The following is a 23,058-nucleotide window of genomic DNA, read 5'->3' on the forward strand; positions in this document are numbered from 1 at the left end:
ACAACAACAAAAGGCTAAAATAGTACATCTCCATCAAACCAGCATTGCAAGAGATGTTAAAAGGACTGTTTTAAGAAGATAAAGAAAAAAAAGGGGAGAGAGGAAATAGGTTTAAAGGGAAAAAAGGGCAACAGATAAATACTTATCAATAATAACCTTAAATGTAAATGGATTGTATCCTCTGATCAAAAGACACAGGGTAGCTGAATGGTTAAAAAAATATGAGTCACATATATGTTGTCCTTAAGAGAACCACCTTAGAACAAAAGATCCACACAGGCTGGAAATGAAGGGATAGAAAAAAATATTCCAAGCAAATGGACATAAAAAAAAAAGCTGGGGTAGCAATACTTATATAAAACAAAATAGTTCATATCAAAGGCCATAACAAGACACAAAGAAGATTACTACAAAATATTTAAGGGAGTACTCCAACAAGAGGATATAACCATTGTAAACTTATATTCACCCAACATAAGGTCATCTAAATATGTAAGGAATATCTTGGAGTACTTCACAAAAGAGATGAACAGTTATGCACTCACCATAGGGGATTTTAACTCCCATGATCAACAATGGATAAGTTTTCCAAACAAAATACCAACAAGACTATTGTGTCATTGAGCCCCAATCAAAAGACAGGGAGTAGCAGAATGGATAAGAAAACATGGCCCACACATATGCTGCCTCCAAGAGACCCACCTCAGGACAAAAGACTTACACAGACTGAAAGTGAAGGGCTGGAGACAAGTATTCCAAGCAAATGGACAGGGGGAAAAAACAGCCAGCGTAGCAATATTCATATCAGACAAAATAGACTTCAAAAAAAGAATGATAAAAAAAGAGCCAGAGTGTCACTTCATAATACTCAAGAGAGGAATCTATCAGGAAGACATAAACATAGTAAATATATATGCACCCAACATAGGAGCACCCAAATACATAAAGAAAATCTTGGGGGACTTCAAGAAAGATATCAACAGTAATACAATTATAGTAGGAGATTTTAACACCCATCTGTCAAAAATGGACAGATCTTCCAAACAAAATATCAACAAAGATATTGTGGCATTGAACAGTGCCCTAGATGAAATGGACTTAACTGATATTTGAAAAGCCCTTCATCCCAAAGAAGCAAAATATACATTCTTTTCAAACACACATGGAACATTTTTGAAGACAGACCACATGATAGGATGCAAAACAAACCTCAACAAATTCAAGAAAATTGAAATCATACCAAGCATTTTCTCTGACCACAAGGGACTGAAACCAGAAACCAACCTCAAGGAAAAAACTAAAAACACTGAAACTCATGGAGACTAAATAGCATGCTATTAAACAATGAATGGGTCAAGAATGAGATCAAGGAAGAAATAAAAAAGTTTCTGGAAACAAATGAAAATGAACTCACAACAACCCCAAATTTATGGGACACAATGAAGGCAGTTCTGAGAGGGAAGTTCATACCAATACAGGACTACCTAAAGAAGATAGAAACATTTCAAATAAACAACCTAACCCTACACCTACAAGAACTCGAGAACAATAACAAAGACAGTCCAGAGCAAGTAGAGAGAAGGAAATAACCAAGATCAGGGCAGAGTTAAATGACTTAGAGACTAAAAGCACAATTCTAAGGATCAATGAATCCAGGGGCTTGTTCTTTGAAAAGATAAACAAAATTGACAAGCCTTTAAGGAGGCTCATGAAGAAAAAAAGAGAGAGGACCCAAATAAACACAATCAGAAATGAAAGAGGAGAAATTACAACTGATACCACAGAAATACAAAGCATTGTAAGAAATTACTATGAAGAACTGTATGCCAAGAAATTTCAAAACCTAGATGAAATGGGAACATTTCTAGAAAAATATAATCTTAGAAAACTCAATGAAGGAGAAGCAGAAAGCCTAAACAGACCAATAACACCTGATGAAATTGAAGCAGGAATCAAAAAACTCCCAACACACAAAAGCCCTGAACTAGATGGTTTCACAAGAGAATGCTACAAAGCATTCAAGGAAGAGCTAACCCCTATCCTTCACAGACTATTCCAAAAAATCCAAAATGATGGAAGACTCCCAAACTCTTTTTATGATGCCAGCATCATCCTAATCCCAAAACCAGATAAAGACACAACAAAGAAAGAAACCTTCAGGCCAATATCGCTGATGAACATAAACCCTAAAATTCTCAACAACATATTGGCAAACCATATCCAACAATACATTAAACAGATCATACACAATGACCAAGTGGTATTCATCCCAGGGATGCAAGGATGGCACAATATTCACAAATCAATAAACATAATACACCACATAAAACAAAAGACATAAATCACATGATGATATTAATAGATGTGGAAAAAGCATTTGATAAGGTATGGCATGCATTTATGATAAAAACATTCAGCAATGTGGGAATATAGGGAGCATTCCTCAATATAATAAAGGCCATATATGAGAGACCTGCAGGCAATATCATACTCAAAAACTTAGAACTTTCCCACTAAGATCAGGAACAAGGCAAGGATGCCCACTTTCACCACTCCTGCTCAACATGGTACTGCAAGTCCTAGCCTCAGCAATCAGACAAGAAAAGGAAATAAAAGGCATCCAAATTAGAAAAGAAGAAACAAAACTGTCACTGTTTGCAGATAATATGATAGTGTACATAGAAAATCCTATAGACTCTACCATAAAACTACTTGACCTAATAAATGAATTTTGCAAAACAGTGGGATACAAAGTCAATACTCAGAAATCAAAGGCATTTTTGGATACCAACAAGGAGACATCAGAAACAGAAATCAGGAAAAAAAAATCCCATTTGATAGAGCAACAAGAAAAATAAAATACCTAGGAATAAACCTGACCAAGAAGGTAAAAGACCTCTACTCAGAAAACTACACAACACTGAAGAAAGAAATTAAGGATGACACAAGCAAATGGAAGCATGCACCATGCTCATGGATTGGAAGAATTGACATCATCAAAATGGCCATACTACCCAAAGCAATTTATAGATTCAATGCAATCTCTCTTATTAAAGTACCCATGACATATTTCACAGATAGACAATAAACGTTTCAGAAATTTATATGGAACCATAAATGACCCCAAATAGCTGCAGCAATTTTGAGAAAGAAGAACAAAGTAGGAGGGATCACAATACCTGATGCCACAGTCTATTACAAGGCCACTGTAATCAAAACAGCCTGGTACTGGCATAAAAACAGGCACATAGACCAATGGAACAGAACAGAGAGCCCAGAAATAAACCAAAGTCTCTATGGTCAATTAATATTTGACAAAGGAAGAAGAGGCATAAAATGGAGCAAAAATAGTCTTTAACAAATAGTGTTGGGAGAACTGGACAGCTATGTGCAAAATAATGAAACTTGATCACCAACTTACACCATACAGAAAAATAAATTCAAGGTGGATAAAAGACTTACATATAAGTTGTAACACCATAAAAGTCCTAGTGGAAAACACTGGCAGGAAAATCTCAGACATGCCATGCAGCAACATCTTCACTGATATGTCCCCTAAAGCAAAGGTCATAAAGGAAAGAAGAAACAAATGGGACCTCATCAAATTAGAAAGCTTCTGCATGGCTAAAGAAAACAGCATTAAAATGAAAAGAGAGCCAAGTGTATGGGAAAACATATTTGCCAGTGACACCTCAGACAAGGGTTTGATCTCCAAAATTTATAAAGAACTCACATGACTTCACCCCAGGAAGACAAAAAACCCAATTAAAAAATAGGCAAAAGACTTGAACAGACACTTGTCTAAGGAGGTCATACAGAGGGCCCAGAGACACAGGAAAATATGTTCAGCATCACTAGCCATCAGAGAGATGCACATTAAAACCACAATGAGATACCACTCCACACCAGTCAGAATGGCCAACATAAACAAATGAACAAACAAGTGTTGGAGATGATGTGGAGAAAAGGGAACCCTAGTAGTGCATTGTTGTTGGGAAAGCAGACTTGTGCAGCCTCTGTGGAAAACAGAATGGAATTTCCTCAGAAAACTAAAAATGGAACTGCCTTTTGATCTAGCAATTTTGCTGCTGAGATTATACCCTAAGAGTCCTGAAACACCAATCCAAAAGAACCTATGCACCCCAATGGTCATAGCAGCAGAATATACAATAGCCAAGTGCTGGAAGCAACCTAAGTGCTCATCAGTAAATGAGTCGATCAAAAAACTGTGGTACATTTACACAATGGAATACTATGCAGCAGAGAGAAAGAAGAAGCTTATAGCCTTCGTGACAGCATGGATGGAACTGGAGAGCATTATGGTAAGTGAAGTAAGCCAGGCATTGTGGGACAAATACCATATGATCTCACCTTTAACTGGAACATAATCAACAAAAGAAAAAAGTAAACAAAATATAACCAGAGTCTTTGAAAATAAGAACAATCTAACCATAGCCAGAGGGGAGGGGGTAGAGGGAGGAGACACAGGGGAGAAGGGTTTGCAGGAACTACCATAAAGGACACATGGACAAAACCAAGGGGGAGAGTGGAAGCAAGGGAGGTAGGTGGGTTTGGAGGGGATAGGGAGAAAATACAGACAACTGTAATTGAACAACAATAAAATAATAAAAAAAAAAGTATGGAGAGGACCAAAAGTCCAAAGCTAGAGGATCTGTTAAATATACATGGTACATTCACATGCAGAAAGGGGGGAAAAAGAATATTGTGGCATTGAACAACACAATAGATCTAATTCACTTAATTGGTATGTATAGAACATTTCACCCCAAAGAAGCAAAATATACATTCTTCCCAAATTCATGTTGGTCATTTTTCAATAATAGATCACATAGTAGGACACAAAACAAGCCTCAACAAATTTAAGAACATTGAAATTATAAGCAGCATTTTCTCAGTTCACAATGGCTTCAAACTGGAAAAAAATCATCAAAGAAAAAGTCAAAAACATTAAAATACATGAAGACTGAATAACATCTTTTAAGTAATGAATGTGTTAACAATGAAATCAAGGAGAAATAAAAAATATTTGGAAACTAATGAAAATGAACCCACAAAACCCCAAAACTTATGGAACACAGTGAAGGTAGTTTTGAGAGGGAAGTTCATAGCAATACAAGCCTACCTAAACAAGATAGAAAAACCTCAAATAAGCAACCTAACCCAACATCTACAAGAACTACAGTAACAACAACAAAGCTCAGAGCTAGTAGAAGGAAGGAAATAATGAAGATCAGAGCAGAATTAAGTAACATACATTCAAAAAAACCCCAAAATTGACAAACTCTTATCCAGACTCTACAAGAAAAAAGAGATACTACCCATATAAATAAATTCAGAATCAAAAGAGGAGAAGTTACAACTGATACCACAAAAATACAAAGGATTGTAAGAAATTGCTATGAACTAGTATATGCTAAGAAATTGAACAACCTGGAGGAAATGGATATTTCTAGAAATATACAATCTTCCAAAACTGAATCACAAAGAAGCAGAAAACTGGAATAGAATGATAATAACTAGTGAGATTGAAGTAGTAGTAAATTAATTAACCAGCACACAAAAGCACTAGACTGTAGACTTCACAGATAAATGTTACAAAACATTCAAAGAAGAACTAACTCCAGTCTTTCTCAAACTATTCCAAAAACTCAAGAAGAGGGAAGATTACCATAATTGATTTATGAGGCCAAGATTACTCTAATTTCAAAACCAGGTAAAGACACACCAAAAAAAGAAATCTGACCAATATTGCTGATGAGCAAAGATGCTAAAATCCTCACCAAGTATTTGCAATCTGAGACAGCAATACATTAAAAAGTCCAAGTGGGATTCATCCTAAGGATGCAAGGATGGTATTATATTAACAAATCAATACATGTAATATACTACATAAACAAAATGAAAAACAAAACCCACATAATTATATGAATAGATGCTAAAGAATGTTTGATGAAGTACAGCACCCATTTATGACAAAAGCCCTCAGCAAAGTGGGAATAGAAGAAGCATACCTCAACATAATAAAGGCCATATACAAAAACCTACAGCCAACATCATAGTCAGTTGGCAAAAACTACAAAGTTTTTCCCTATGATCAGGAATAACACAAAGGTGTCTGCTTCCACCACTTTTATTCAACATAGTTCTAGCCACAAAACTTGAAAGTTCTAGCCACAGCAATCAGACAAAAAGGAAAAGCATCCAAATTGGAAAGGAGGAAATAAACTGTCATTATTTTCAGATAACATGATAGTGTATATAGAAAACGCTACTGGCTGCACCAAAAAGTACTCAGCCTCATAAGTGAATTTTGAAAAATAGCAGGATACAAAGTCAATGTTTAAAAATCAAAAGCATTTTTGTATACCAACAATGAAATATCAGAAACAGAAACTAGGAAAAAAATCCCATTTACTATAGCAACAAGGAAAATAATGTACCTAGGAATAAATTTCACCAAGGAGGTAAAAGATCTATCCTTGGAAAACTACAGAACACTGAAGAAAGAAATGAAAGATAGAAATAAATGTAAGCATATACCATGTCATGGATTAGAAAAACTAACATCATTAAGTAGTCCATACTACCCAAAGCAATGTATAGATTCAGCCTAATCCCTATTAAAATACCAATGACATACCTCACAGATTTAGAACAAATATTTCAAAAATGTATTTGGAAACAAAAATGACCCCCAATAGCCTCAACAATCTTGAGAAAGAAAGACAAAGTAGGAGGGATCATAATACCTGATCAAACTATATTATCAGGCCATCATAATCAAAACAGTTGGTACTGGCATAAGAACAGACACATAGATCAATGAAACAGAATACAGAGCCCAGAAATATACCTATGTCTGTATGGTCAATTAATATTCAACCAAGGGGGAAAAAACAGAAAATGGAGTAAAAATACCCTCTTCAACAGATGGTGTTGGGAGAACTCAACAGGTATATGCAAAAAAAAAAAAAAAAGGAAACTACACCATAATCTTTCACCATATATCAGAATAAACTAAAAATGGATAAAAGACTTAAATATAAGCCATGATACCATAGAAGTCCTATAGGGAAATCACAGGGAGTAAGATTTCAGATATCACATGTAGCAATGTTTTTGCTGATATATCTCCTAGGGCAAGGGAAAAAAGGAAAAAATAAACAAATGGGACTACATGAAATTAAAATGCTTCTGCTAAGGGCTCCACCATAAAAATGAAAAGGGAACCAATCATATGGGAGAACATATTTACCAATCATACATCAGAATAGGGTTTTATCTCCAACACATACACTCATAGGACTTAATGCCAAGAAGACTAACAATCCAATTAAAAAAAGGGCAAAGGACCTGAATAGACATTTTTCCAAGGAGGATATACAGATGGGTCATGGACAAATGATAAGAATTGGACATCATTAGCCACCGGAGATGCAAATTAAAATCACAAGATATCATCTCACACCTGTCAAAATGGCCATTATTAATAAGTCAACAAACAACAAGTGCCGGTGAGGACGTAGAGAACAGGAAACCCTCGTGCATTGTTGGTGGGAATATAGGCTGGTGTAGCCACTGTGGAAAACAGTATGGAATTTCCTCAAACAATTAAAAATGAAATTGCCTTTTGACCCAGTGATTCCACTGCTGGGAATATACCCTAAGAATGCCAAAACACCAATTCAAAGAATTTATGCACCCCTATGTTCATAGCAGCACTATTTACAATAGCCAAGTGCTGGAAACAGCTTAAGTGCCCATCAATAGATGAGTGGATCAAAAAAATATGGTACATTTACACAATGGAATACTATGCAGCAGAAGGAAAGAAGGAGCTCCTACCTTTTGCAGCAGCATGGATGGAACTGGAGACTATCATGCTAAGTGAAATAAGCCAGTCAGTAAAAGACAAACACCCTATAAACTCATAAGAGGAATTTAGTGAACAGAATGAACTAATGAGCAACATGAAACCAGAGACATGGAAACATGAAGAGACTGCACTGGCCTTAGGGGTGGGAGAAGGGACATATTGGTAGATAAAAGAGGAAGGGGCTAGTCAAAGAACATGTATGAATGACCCACGGACATTGACAATAGTGTGGGGAATGACTGGGAGTGGAGTGTGTGCTGAGCAGAGGAAGGCAAAGGGAGAAAATGGTACAACTGTAGTAGAATAACAATTAAAAATTAAAAAGAAATGAAACACTTTTTTTTGCCACCTTGAGTTTCTTTCTGATCACAGCAGCAAACATGCTCTCTCTTAGCTGACTGCTCTCTTGATGTCTGAACACAGTATCTTCTCTAGTCACCATCTATCTCATCATCACTTCTCTATGTCTTCAATAGCCACCCTGTTGAGAGCTCTGAAGCCTTTCTTTGCCTTAGTAAATTGTTTGGTTAAAGTTGTCTTTTATGTACTGTCATAACCAACTTAAGTATATTTATATTAAAGAACTTTGCAAATCTTGGTCTAATCTGTTTTTGACAAATAGCTGAGTAGTACTGGTTTTACATGAACTTGGCCAAATTTGATCATGTTTGGTGTAAATGTGTGCATATGAGAATTATTAGGAAATGGTGAGATTCTAAAATATATCACTTATGTAACTCAGCCAATTATTTCCTCTTCCATATTGTGTTATTTGTTGTTGGTATTTTTTCTCTCACTGTGTCCTTCCCTTTTTGTAGATATGTTTCTAGAACTTACCTTGTCTTTTTTGATCTTGTCTCTCATAGACATGAGTGGCCACCTGTACTCATCTGCCCTGGAGTTTCCTCTGTTCTGTTACTTGGCTGAAAAAAGCCATCCATTCTTAGTTTGAACCTTTGAGGATGAGGAGCTCATCACTACTGAATGCAGCCCAGTTTGAGGACAGTGCAGCAGCTGGAAACCCCCTTAGACTGAGATGAAATGTGCCTCCCCATGGCCTCCTCTGGCCTATGGTTTGCTTTTCTTTCATGTTGGTCCTGCATATATTTGAATAAACCCCTGACCTGGCCCTCCTCTTTTCCAGGTCAGCTGGCCTAGCTTGCTTTTACCGTTTCTTCTCTGGCACATTGACAGCTCCTCTGTGTTTCTATTTTTGATGAGATGTACTCACCAAGGTGTGGTAAGGGTGCTTTCTAAGCTGAGATACAATGCATTGTCTTGGTGTGGCAGACTTGAAGAGGTGACAGGAGCATTGGTGAAGCTGATGTAGTGGGGCACTTAGTCCTAGCTCCCATGAACAGCAAAACTCTGCTCCAACATTCCCTTTAGTGGTGGAAAAACATACCAGTGGGTTCTTGCTATTCTGTGTCCTAGATGATAGATTTTCTTTTGCTTACCAAGAAAGTATGTGGTTTCTCAATAAAGGACTTGGCTTTCTGGCTCCTGTGAACTGTTATTAGAGTACTCTGAATCTCTTCATTTATAGAAAGATGATTTGGAGAAAATGCTCTCTATGGGACAATGTAGACTTCAACAGATGTTTGTGAAAATCCTAGTTCAGTTCAATTTGTGGGCTAAAGATCTTTGCTGTTTATTTCACACTTCAACCTTCAAAACTTTTGGGGTTTTTTTTGGCAGCTGCATCCTCAAGGCAATGCTGATTAGGTCCACAGAGCTAGTGAGAAGCCTACTTGTAAATTAACCTTGTGGTTGGAAACTTAGTGTTGCTATACTAATTTTGAATTTCAAGGATGAGCTCCAGGATTTGTAAAGACCTCATTTTATACTGAAGACTGCCCAAGAGGTATGGCTTCTCTGGCCACAGTGTCATTCCAGGCCTGTATGCAAAACTTGTGCTGTGTGTGCATTAGGAAGGTCAGGAGCAGGGGGAGGGGGTGTGTGGGGAGGACCATGGCTGCAGGACCGCACATGCAACAGGCCAGAGAGAACACAGAGGTTGTAAGGAAATGGGTGACACTGTGGGGCTGGGAGGACCCATACGGAGTTTCATACATAATAACTGAACTCTGAGCAGTGCCCATGGTGTGCACTCCTGAGGGCCATGTAACAGCTTTCCTGTCTGCTTTCTAGCAGATCTCACAGCAGCATTGAGAGACCAGCAAGGGCGCTAGATGAAGAGACCCAGGCTCTTGAAGGCAGGAGGTGGCCAAGAGACAGGCACTTCCTACAAACTCACTGGCTCAAATCCCAACTCTGAACATTCCCAGTTGAGTGATCTTGCATGATTCACTTGACTTTCTTGTGCCTCATTTTCCCCATCTACAAAAGGAAAATGTTGGCAGTACTATTATTCACTTCAAAGAGTTCTTTTTTTTAAGATTTTTAAATTGTTACTCTATTACAGTTGTCCCATCCCTTCCCCTTTGCCCTCCTCTGCCTATCCCACCCCCAACTCCCACAGTCAATCCCCACATTGTTGTCCATGTCCATGGGTCATTCATATATGCTCTTTAACTTATCTCTTCCTCTTCTTTCCACCATCATCCCCCTCACCATCCTCTCTGGTCACTGTCAGTCTGTTCCATGTTTCCGTGCCTGTGGTTCTATATTGTTTGTTAGCTTATTTTGTTCATTAGATTCCTCTTATAGATGAGATCATATGGTGTTTGTCTTTCACCAGCTGGCTTATATCACTTAGCATAATATTCTCCAGTTCCATCCATGCTGTCATAAAAGACAGGAGTTCCTTTTTTCTTTCTGCTGCATAGCATGCCATTGTGTAAGCGTACCACAGTTTTTTGACATCTACTAAGATTGTCAGAATAATGTAAAGTGCTTAATAAATGGCTGGCCTATCCTAAGTGTTTGTTAATGATTATAAGTGAGGGCCCAGGTCCATTTTACTATACTGCCTCTCTATCTGAAGGTCCTTACTGAGTTACAGCTGAACTTTGGCTTCTCCCATATTAGTAATCTTACTACATTTGATAAAATAGTCAGTACAACTTTAAAATTTGGGGGGTAACTGTATTATAACCCTGGACTGAGCCTGTAAGGCAGTTGTTGAAAGGATGATAATGTGGGAGGGGGTCTTAGTGTACTGCGATGGAGTCAGGGAGGGGTGCGTGGTCCCCTGTCTCTTCTGTGGTAGATCAGACCCCATTTCTTCCCTAATAGGCCCTGCATGTTGTTGGTCAGTTGGATGTCATTTCAAAGAACAGGCACAGCTCATAGGGGAGTGAATTTGCTGTTAATAGTCTTGTATAACCTAGGAGGATGGCTGTTCTCTGTTAAGCTGCTTAGGGAAGGATAGACATGGACAGGCCTGTAAAGGCCTAAGGATGTGACTTCAGTGCCCTGGGTCACATCCCTAGAGTACAACTTGCTGCTTTTTAAAAAGGGAATATCTAGATATTAAACATACCCATATTTCATGAAAAATATAAAAACATTTTATAAAGCCACAGATGAATTCATTGCTATCATTCAATTATACAATGTCCTTTATGTGTATAGCTAATTAAGAATGGAAGTTTTTTCATAAATATTTCAAGTCCAATAACGTAGGTAAATAATATTTTGAGGCAGAGAAAATTTTAACATGTGTTTTATGTTAGACATTGTACCTTGTTTGTATTCAAAATTGTGTTGGGTGCTGAGCATTGTATACTTTTCTTTGCAAATGGCTGTGCTTTGGGTTGTGTGAAATAATTTCTCTGTAGCCTTTCCTTTTTTCCAAGACTTCGAATATGGATTCAGTTCTGTTTATAAAGCTTTCCAAGATGTGCTGCTGAAAAAATGTAGTTGAAGAATGTATCTGGAGAAATCGCATGGGTGTATTTCACAATTGTGCTGTTTTAGAAAAGCATTTAAAACACAATCTTCTTGAGTCTGGAAAATTCCAACATTGCTTATAAACAGGCTTGAGCATTTCATGGTTGAGGCAGATGTTGTTAATTTATCTGTAAAATGATATAAAAGCTCTTTTTCTTTTACCTGATTTAAAGTTGGTTACCCAAGCCAGGAACCTGGACTTATTCTGGCTCTTCCCCATCCTCTCTGCACATTCAATGTCCATATCACCATGTCCTACGATTTTACTTTTTTTTCCTCACATCTTTCCATTCTTACATGTAGTTACTGCTTTAGAATCTCAGCATTTCTTGTTTGAACTTTTGCAACAGCTTCTGGACAGATTGCTCTGCCTTCGATCTCTTTTTTCTCTCTCTCTTACCCTCATGTGTCATTCCCTATGTTTTCAGGCAGAATGTCTCAGACTTCATTGTGTATCAGAATCAGCTGGAGGCTCCTTGGCAGGTGCGGAGTGGAACCTGAGAGTTTTCATTTCTCACATGTTCCAAGGGGATCTGAGGCTCCTGATCTGGGACCCCGTTTGAGAACCACCACTCCAGTTACCTAGCCCAGACAACTGACCTGTCACTGCCTTACTTCAAAAGGTAAATGACAGAATTGCCTGTGTGGCCACAGGATCACAGTGGCCTGGGTCTCTGTCTCCAGTCCGTTCTCCCACTTCACTCCATTTCTCTAGTGACACCCAACAGACCATGCCCCTCCCAGCTCCTATGTCTGGAATGCCACCTCCTCCATTAGTGTTGTATGGATATCACTCAGAGAGGTGTTTCTGGGCTCATCTTAACTTGCTGAAATGTGTAATAGTATGAATTGTTCCATGGAGCAAGGCATGCTACATCTCTATTTTTCTAGAGCAATTAAGTCTCATTTGAGCCCTGACTCACTAAGAAAGGTAAGATAGATTGTATCAGTCATTTGAAGATGAAGTATTCACCCCAGGACTTGTTAGTCACCTAATGTACCCACTTCCTTGGCTATTGCTGATCTACTTATGAATCAAGCTATTGCTTGGTGCCCAGTCAGTGTCTGCTGAAGTCACAGCAGATGGAGGTACCAACCACCCCTGCTAGCCTTGCTTGGCTGCTTTGAGCTCTATTCTCCACAGAGCCTTTTCAGCCTGCTCCTCAGTCTTCATCTCCTCTACCTCGTCTCCTGCAGCCTCTAAACATGAAGCCTCCTTTCTCCCTCATATAGGTGAGTTGAGTTTAGGCCTCTAAAATCAAATATTTATGAATGTTGGTATATTTAGGAATTATTTAAGGAGCTTGTTAAAAATGCAGATTCCTAGACTCCCCCCAAAGAGATTCTGACTCAGAGGAGCTGAGATGGCACCCAAGAGTGTGTGTTTTAATAAGAATGCTGGGTGGAAAGAGGATTTACAAGATGGCCTAGGTAAACATGGCTGGCCTCCTCACACACCCACATCAAAATTAAAACTAAACTATAGGCATGAGAGGTGGGGGGAAAATGCAGACAACTGTAATTGAACAACAATAAAATAATAATAATTAATAATAATAATAATAATATTAATAATAAAACAACCACCATCACCCAGAACTGGCAGAAATTAAGTCGAATGGAGGTCCTGCCACAACAGAATTAAAGAAGAAACCACATTCATCCAGACTGGTAGGAGGGGCTGAGACATGGAAATGTGGAAGGGACTGGTCCCACACCCACATGTGGAAGGATAAAAATCAGGAGGGCTATCTCAGGAGCGAGGGGTCCCAGCCCCACACCAGGCCCCCCAGCCCAGGGTTCCATTGCCAGGAGAATAAGTCCCTGTGGCTTCTGTCTGTAAAAACCAGTGGAGATTGAGTCAGTGGAAGAAACTGCTGGAGCCACAAGCAGTTCCTCTTAAAGGGCCCTCATACAGACTTACTCAGATTCACCCCGCTGAGCTCCAGCTGTGGGGCAGTAGCTTGAAATGCACCAGTGGCATACAGGGTGGAACTGAAGTGTCTGGCATCAAGGTGAGCCCTGGGGAACAGCTTTCTCCAAGTCAGAACTGTTAGCAGAGGCCATTGCACCTCTTCTGAGCCCTTCCCTCACAGAGTCACAGATATGGCACCATTATCTCAGACTCCATCAACCTGGCTCACACTGTTTTCCCCACCCTGGTGAGTCCCTGAGACTCTGTTCCATTCAACCTATGGGCCCACCCAAACAGTTAACAGTGGCTTTTCCAAACGAATGACTTGCCTTGGTTCTGCTTCTGACCCTCCTAAATCCTGTCAAACAAGCAGCAGCTGGCCTGAGTGAGGCCCTGTACCTTGCTAAGTAGCCCCAGACCCAGCAGTAGCAGCAGCTAGCCTTGATTCACAGCCTGCTCTCACTAGGGCACCTCTAAGACCAGCACAACAGCAGCCAGCTGAGGATCATTTTATAACTTATGCCAAGTGGCCCCAGACAGGGCCTGCACCAGAGCCCTGTTGAAGTAAGCCCTGCTCTATGGAGTGGGCCTCTGCACAGCTGATCCTCCATGGAGAGTGCAGGTGGGTGGTCAGTGGTCACGGCTAGTCCTTACAGGTGACTGGTCTGGGTAAATCCCTCCCACTGACCTGCCAACAGCAATCAGAGCTCAACTACAAGAGGAAGGTGAACTTAGCTCACACAGAGGGTACACCTTGATTGCCCAGCTTGGATGATAGGGCAGGTTGTGCTACTGGACCCCCAGGACATCTACTACTTTAGGCCACACTACCAAGACAGGGTCATAGCAGCTCCACCTAATACATAGAGGCCGCCACAATGAGGAGACAAAGAAACATGGCCCAAATGAAAGAAGAGATCAAAGCTCCAGAAAAAGGCCTAAACAAAATGGAGATAAGCAATCTTTCACATGTAGAGTTGAAAACACTGGTTATAAGGATGTGCGAGGAAATTAGTACCTTAAGAGCATAAAAACGATATAGTCAGAATTGAAGGATATGCTAATTTAAATAAGAACAATTTACAGGGAATCAGCAGAATAGTGGGTGAAGCTGAGAATCAAATCAATGATTTGGAACATAAGGAAGCAAAACCAACCAACCAAAACAGCAAGAAGAAAAAAGAATGAAAAAAACTAAAACAAAATGAGGATAGTATAAGGAGCTTCTTGTATAACTTCAAGTGTACCAACATTTGCATCACAGTGGTGCCAGAAGGAGAAGAGAAAGAGCAAGAAATTGGAACCCTATTTGAAACCATAATGAAAGAAAACATCCCTAATTTGGTGAGGGAAATAGACATACAAGTCTAGGAAGCACAGAGAGTCTTAAACAAGATGGGTGCAAAGAGGCTTAAGCCAAGACACCTCATAATCAAAATGCCAAAGCTTAAAGAGAGAGTCTTTTTTTTTAAGATTTTATTTATTTATTTTTAGAGAGGGAAGGCAGGGAGAAAGAGAGACAGAGAGAAACATCAATGCGAGGTTGCTGGGGGCCGTGGCCTGCAATCCAAGCATGTACCCTGACTGGGAATCGAACCTATGATACTTTGGTTCGCAGCCTGAGCTCAATCCACTGAGCTACGCCAGCCAGGGCCTTTAAAGAGAGAATCTTCAAAGCAGCAAGATAAAAGCAGGTAGTTGCCTACCAGGGAGTTCACATAAGACTGTCAGCTGATTTCTCACAGGAAACATTGCAGGCAGGAAGGGACTGGGAAGAGTATTCAAAGTGATGAAAAGCAAGGACCTAAACCAAGATTACTCTATCCAGCAAAACTATCATTTAGAATTGAAGGGAAGATAAAGAGTTTCCAAGACAAGAAAAAACTAAAGGAGTTCATTATCACCAAACCATTATATATGAAGTATTAAAGGGACTTATTTAAGAAAAAGAAGATCAAAACTATGAACAATAAAGTAGCAACAAATACGCATCTGTTAACAATTGAAGCTAAAAAACAAACTAAGCAAACAAGCAGAACAGAAACAGAATTGTATATATCAAGAATGGTTTTTTGGGTGCCAGATAGGAGGGGGCCTGGGGGAATATGTGAAAAGCTGAAAGATTAAGAAGCCCGTATTAGTAGTTACAGAATAGCCATGGGGATGTAAAGTACAGTATAGGAAGTGGAGAAACCAAGAACTTATATGTATGACCCATGGACATGTATAATGGTGTGGGGATTTTCTAAGGGAGTAGGGTTGTGGTACTGGGTGGAGCAGGACAAAAGAGGAAAAATAGGGACAACTGTAATAGCATAATCAACAAAATATACTTAAAAAAAGAATGCTGGGCACTTTTGCTGTAGTTGTTCTGTAGGTCAAGTTGCAGGTAGCATTTACCCATACTTCATCCCCCTCTTTGGACCCAGAAACGCAAAAGGCCATTTTGCTATGCATAGTTAAATATCATTCTGCTACCTGGGTGTATTTTCATGAGTAGACCTCTGCCTTCTACGGGGCAGGGCATGTGCTTTATTCTTCCTGCATAAAGCCTGGTGCCTCAGACTCAATAGTGATGTCTGCAGGAATAGTCTTGGACATAACTGCATGCCACAAACTGAGGAAGGCACCAAACTCAGCATTTTTTTCTCTTTTCTTTCTTGCATGATACTTCTGGGCCCACAGGTTGGAAGAATTCTGAGGGCCTCTGATGGCTGCCTTGTCCAGTTCTTGAATTCTACTGGGCATGGCTGGGAATGAGTTATTCTTTAATTGGCAAAATGATCCTCTTAGATCAAAGAAAAGCTGCTGAAGTGGCATTTATGTTGGGATGGTAGTTGGCAATAGCTTTTACATGGAGGGGAGGGAGCCACTTTAGAGGGAGCCCAGCCCTGAAGTCCTGGCTAGACTCCTGGTCACATCCCTGGAGCCCTCTTTCTGCCTTCAGGGTGTTAGGTACAGTTTGATCACAACCTCAAAGGGTGGCAAGTCACTGAGTTGGTATAGAACTGAAATGAACAGAATTCTGAGTAAGAGCAACACTAAAAGTTGTGATTTTTACCTTGCAATGAGAATGAAAACCTATGTTAAATGAATGATAGATTTACTTTCACATGGAATCTTTTCCTGTTATACCACCATTTTATGAGTTCTGCTTATGTTATGGCTGTAATCAACAAGGTATCTGTGGCAAGGGGGAAGTTCTTAAAAATATCCTTAGACTGCGATTCTGAATATAAAGACTTCAAAAATTGCAGAGCAGTCTTCAGTTATATCTGTATTTGCAAAATGTATTTTGACTTGAAAGGGCCAAATGATTAAATGTATTACAAACATTTTTTGCACAAGATTATGCAGAGTCATACACATTTAAATTATCAGAGAAATGTTTGCTACTTTTGAAAACTCTACTTCAGTCATTAGCATTGTGTGGGTGTTTTTCCTGTGTGAACAGACCCGTGGAATTAACTATTACCATAAGACTGGACTGTTGCTTATTTTGACACTAGCAGCACCAGTTCCACCTGTTACATGTTGTGGTGGGATTTGAGAAGAATCAGGAAAGTTTTATCAGGTTTGTGAAGTTTTCCAGAAGGATAGCCTATGCATGGTAATTCACTTTCTAAAAACCTGTGCAGTGTGCACCTGCTTGAGAGGAGCTGTCTGTTTTTGCTCAGCTGTAGCTTCTACTGCCATATATATAGCTTGAGATGAACAAACCTCACTTCTGATGTAGTATGCAGTTTGACTTCTTCACTTGTTCATTCTTGTCTTTGCTTCCTGGGAGGTTGAAGCCCATGCGAGGCACTGGAACCTCACTTGACTGGTATAATGGAGACCCCCCACCCATAAGCATTTCCTGGGGTCCATGGTAACAGCTTGCCTTATAGTGAGAACTAACATAGATTTTTTTAAAAAATATTTTATTTATTTATTTTTAGAGAGGGAAGGGAGGGAGAAAGAGATAGAGAGAGAGAGAAACATCAATGTGTGGTTGCTGGGGGGCTGTGGCCTGCAACCCAGGCATGTGCCCTGACTGGGAATCGAACCTGCGACACTTTGGTCTGCAGCCTGCGCTCAACCCACTGAGCTATGCCAGCCAGGGCAAGAACTAACATAGATTTTGAGTCACTGTTTTATTCTGAGCTTTAATTTAAGTAATCTCAGACCAGTGCATTCTTTCACACAGCTTTTTGTATTCTTGTACTTTTCAGTTTGTGCGTGGAGAAGTTTTCCTCTTAAGGCTGAGTCCACGGTGTTGTACCAGTTTCCTTTGTTTATATTATCACATGGCAGAATATTTTATATCTCTCTTGATGGACTGCAGACAGTGCTGACTCTTTGCCTTTACTCTCAGTCCATTCTTCTTCCTGTGTCTCAATTCCTTCTCTCACCCCCCTCTCCCTTTTGGTCCCCTTCTTCTTGCTTTCTTCTTTTGGCTTGACCTTTCTTTCATATCCCCTTTCCTTCTTGTTCCAGGCAGCCATTGTAATTAGGAAGTTGGCTAATCATATTGTGTGTTAAGGTCTTGTGGTTGTAATTCTTTTCCTTTTCCAAATATTCCAGTTATTTGAATTACCCAGCTGTTTGGATTCTGGCCAAGAGGGACTTAATTTCATCTGAGGACCTAAAACAAGGTACTTATTGGGTCTTTATATGCATATTTGAGTTTACTGTTGAGACACCAAGGAAAGGTGATATTTCGAAGTCAAGTGGTTGCAAAGTGTTATGATTTCCAAAGTTACTCTTCTGTCTAATACTTAGCATCTGAAGCATACTGTACTCATAGCTTGATTTTTCCCCTTAAGAGGCTTTGCTACACTATAGTCACTTCATGCTTTCCTCATTTTTGCTTCCCTTTCTCTTACCTATGTCATTAATTTTGGATTGTACTGCCTTTTTAAAGGCTAAAGTAATGCACACACTAAATCCTAAAACGTTTAGAAGCTATGCAATATTCTATCGTAACCTGTAAAAATTCTTAACAAAGTAGTAGTGGTTTGGAAGGATTTTCATGAGAACTCCTTCAGATAAAAGGTAATAAATTCCTTAAAATAACTATGGCTTATAACAAGTTCATTGTTTGGCAGTGTGCACATTTAAAAAACTTTCCGGAACTCAAAGGAGAAATGATTCTGAGGACAATGTAGTGATTTAAAAAATAAAGACAATAAATTACCATTTGCATTATTTGCCAAGGATTGAAATCTTTTCTTATAAAAATTTACCCTACATTCTGGATAAATTGGACCATGTGAAGTACTAGAAGACTAGCTTTGCATTTTTAAAAAAATGGAAATAGCTTTTTTCAGAAGTGGAAATTTGGCAGCAAGTATGGAAACTAGCAAATCAGTTTACAGTGTTCTGTGCTTCTTAGTTTAATGAAAACCCATAAGAAATGAGGAAAGGAAGACTGCTTGACTTCACATAAGAATAGGCTGTTACTGGTAGAGAGGTTTGCTTTTTTCTTGAATTGTTTTTACCCTTATTAATTCAGTAAGCATATGGAATGGTATGTCCAGTCTTCAGTTGGTTAATATTGGCCTCCAAATGTGTAGAGTTTCAACTCCAGTAGTTATTTTTGATGATCTCATGTAGAAAATGCTTCCTAAGAATGGTATAAATTCACTATTCTTACAAAATAAGAAGAGTGAGGTAACTAAAAAAAAACACAATAAAAACTATGACAACATAATATAAGCAACTGGCTGTAAGTCTTTACTATCAGACATATTCTGAACTTGACCCCTAATGAGGTACTATAAATTTGTATCTATTTTCACTTAAAATTACCAATTAAAATGGGAATATTTGGAGTATATGTGTTTCTTTCAAATAAAATAGGGTAATGGACATTTTTTAAAATGATTTCACCATTAACCTATGTTTTCCAGCCTGCTGGATCCTTAATAAGCCCATTCAATGAACACAGCTCATTTTCAGTGTATCCATGTTTGTAGTATATTAATTACTTCCAAATAGATGTTCTCTTTTCATCCTTTGACCATTTATAGTTTCTATGCCAGGCCTTGTCCTGTGTTGCAAGTTAGTTTCCTTTCTGAGTTATTTTACTTTTCACTTGGGTGCTGTCCTCTACACCTCCCAGAAGGCTCTTTCCATCATCACAACTAAAGGGCTGCCATTGGCTGAAGCCCAGAGTAATATGCATATAGATATCACCTAAACACCTGCCTTCATAGGAGGTGCCCTCTACCAAGGGATCTACTTTGTGTTTGAACACACATCATTGGTTGAGGGGGTATATTAAGGAGGGGATGCCTTGATGTGTAACCATCCAGGGCTGTGTTGCTCATTGTTACTGGACTACCACATCGGCATCCCCTTGGGAGCTTGTTGGAAATGCAGACTCGTGGGGCTCACTGCAGATCTGCTGAGTCTGAATCTGTCCTGCTCTAGAGTGCAAAACAGTGCTTATATGTTAAGTGGTCAATTAAACCACTTAATAAGTGGTTTAATTGACCACTTAATAAGCTATCAAAGCAGTGAAAGCCAAAGGCAAATATCTTTTAGCAGTAGAATGTGTTTTCATTAAGTTACTTGAGAACACTGGATCCCAGACTTTATATGAAAAGTTTATGCACAGATAGTGCAGATAGAGTGAGTTCTATTTAGCTCCATCAGAGAGCAGTTAGCACCTTTCTACTTTCTGGTTAGTCCATGAGTCTTTTAGGGAAGTGCTATGAAGAATAATCTTTCAGGACACCCTAGGGTCTCACTAGTAGAGTATAATTTGCTCTGTTCTGCAGGCTAGGAGGATACACGGGCAATGGGGTGATAACAGATATTGTGTAGTTAATCATTCATCAATATTTATTAATTAATTAAGTGCTCAGACCAGTGTTTTAGAACTGCAGATCACAACTCATTGGTGGTCCGTGAAATCATCGTAGTAGGTCACAACCAGCACTTAAAAGTGATCTGCAATAGAAGACAAGATAGAATATAGTTCACATAGTAAGGCTAAGACTGTTTTCAGAAACTTTAAAAAAGTTTAACATGTGTTATGTATATACATGTGGTCTGTCCAGAAGGTTTCCAGCCATGCAATATGAAAAATAAAGACATTTATTGAAGAAGATACAAGATACCAGAAACATTGTATATAGGACAGTGATACCTCAGTCCCCTTCAAGTAGGCACCTTGGGACCTCACTGCTGCATTGTTATTTTCCTGAATATCATTGATGGTCTTCCCTTGCAAACGTGACTTTAGTTTTGGGAAAAGCCAGAAGTCACAGGGTGCCAAATCTGGGATGTAGTGGGGCTGAGTCACATGGGTGATTAGATGTTTCACCAAAAAAATTCTGCCTGAGATGTGATGTATGAGCATGAATGGGCCGTGTTGTTGTGATGAAGCTGCCAGTCAGCAGCAGTTGCCCATAGCTGTGGCCTTCTGAATTGTCTGAATAGTTTCTGCAGAGGAATGTTCAAGCTTAATGCTAAATTTGATGCAGATTCATTGCTCTACTCTCTGTCATTTTGAATGTGATGGCCACACAGTACACATGCTTGCTCAATGGAGCCTGTTGGCCCCCACTGACTAGTACAGTGAAGTGATCATTGTTCACTGATGCACATTCCAGTCCACTCTTCTTGGCTGCCAGGCTATATCAATGTTGCACAAACTGTTCTTGTCATATTAACAATGGCTGGACTTTCAATGGTTGGGCCTCATAGTGCTATTGATAGATTTAAATATTTAGAATCCAATGAGGTATAGTCAAAATGAAAATGATTTTGAACTTAATTTGAATATTCACTGATGATTTAGACAACTATAGGATCTTCTGTATATTTGGCATTATTGTGGTAAATGTTCAGTGTGTAAGTAAAGGAATGAGAGGCATCCTTTGAGCTTATAGAATGCTGAGGTTTGGAGTGTACTCTTGATTACTTAGCTACCATTGAAAGTTGAGGAGTCTAGTTTTTGCCTCTTCTCAACCTTCTTCCTGTTCCTGTGTCTTCAGCATTTGGCACTGGCTTTGTATATTTAGCATCTGGTAAATCCTTGTTGAATGAATGCATGACTCTTTCTATTGTTCCTCATCTCTCTGGAGTAAAAGCCAAACACTTAAAATTGCCTACAAGCCTGTGGGATCTCTGTGGCCTGTCTGACTTTGTCTCCTGATACTTTTGCCCTCATTCAATTAATCTGTCCAGCTACCCTGTTTCCTTGTTCCTGGACTTCTCCCTTGTTCCTCAAACACCCATGTATCCACTCTTTGACTCTTTCCAGCCTCAGCTCAGATACTGCCTTCTCAGGGGGCCTTTTCCAGCACTGCTTCCCTTTACCCTGCACTCTTTGTCTCCTTCCCCAGTCTATTCTTGCCTGTCTGAACAGTACTTACCACTTCTGAGCAAACTGCTTCATATACCTGTTGAGTAGGTTTATTGTTTGTCCACCCTTATTTTGCTTGCTGATGTCTCCCCTGGAATTGTTTCTGGCACATAGTGGGCTCTCATAACAACCTGTCAGTGGATTGCATGGTTGAATGAGTTTGAGTGTGGATTTCAATCTACTTCAGTTTCTTCTTTCCATCTCACATGACATGGTGACTTTTTGTTTTTTTTCCTGGCATTTAGCATTTGTTCCACCACAGTACTAGGGATTTATCACATAGAAACTGTTCTCCTAGAGTTTCTTACAGAGATGGAGAATTGATCCTATATTTAATGTTAAATATTAGTAGAGGTCAATAAAATATTGATAAGATTTTTCCTTTGGCTTATGAAAACCAATTTTGACATTTTATTATAACAGCACATATTAAATTTTAGGTATTCATAGAAATAACAACTTAGGTCCCTTTTATCTTCTGATAGTATGTGTTGAAAACTTGGGAAAACATGGGTCTTCAAAAATAGTATTGCTTTGTCAGCTTGGGACTGAGTCTGCTGTGACACTTGAGAAGTAGTGGCTGTGGCCTCCCACTGCACCAGTCTTTGGGCATTAGTACTCTTTTCTGTCGTTGTGATTCCATAGCATCCTTGTTTGTCTCTACTTGTGGATTATTCACAGAAAAGAAGAAAAAGATCTTAAAGAAATTTGCTATTTGGTGAATGACTTGCTGCTGTTTCCAAATGGAATACTAAACTCTGAATTTTAAGGTATTATTATGACAAAAATTTTCAAAGAAATTGAAAAGGGATTTCCAAGAACAAAGCATTTTCACTTTTTGATAACCTTGGATAGGTTTTATTTCATATTATAACCATTTGTTTTTTTCATTTTAAGTATATTTTATTGATTTGCTACTACAGTTATCTCATTTTTTCTCCCCTTTATCCTCCTTCCACCCTGTATCCACCCTCCCACCAGCATTCCCCTTGGTTCATGTCCATGGGTCATACATATACGTTTTTTGACTTC

At 39.0% G+C, this 23,058-nt stretch overlaps 1 protein-coding gene across 8 annotated transcripts in view; it reads left to right on the plus strand.

The window, feature by feature from the left end:
* Positions 1 to 23,058, plus strand: part of LDLRAD4 (low density lipoprotein receptor class A domain containing 4) — a 621,642-nt gene that overhangs the window by 56,472 nt on the left and 542,112 nt on the right. The gene's annotated exons all lie outside the window — the stretch shown is intronic.

This window comes from Phyllostomus discolor, chromosome 9, assembly GCF_004126475.2.
Source record: "Phyllostomus discolor isolate MPI-MPIP mPhyDis1 chromosome 9, mPhyDis1.pri.v3, whole genome shotgun sequence".
In the NCBI taxonomy this organism is placed as follows: domain Eukaryota; kingdom Metazoa; phylum Chordata; class Mammalia; order Chiroptera; family Phyllostomidae; genus Phyllostomus; species Phyllostomus discolor.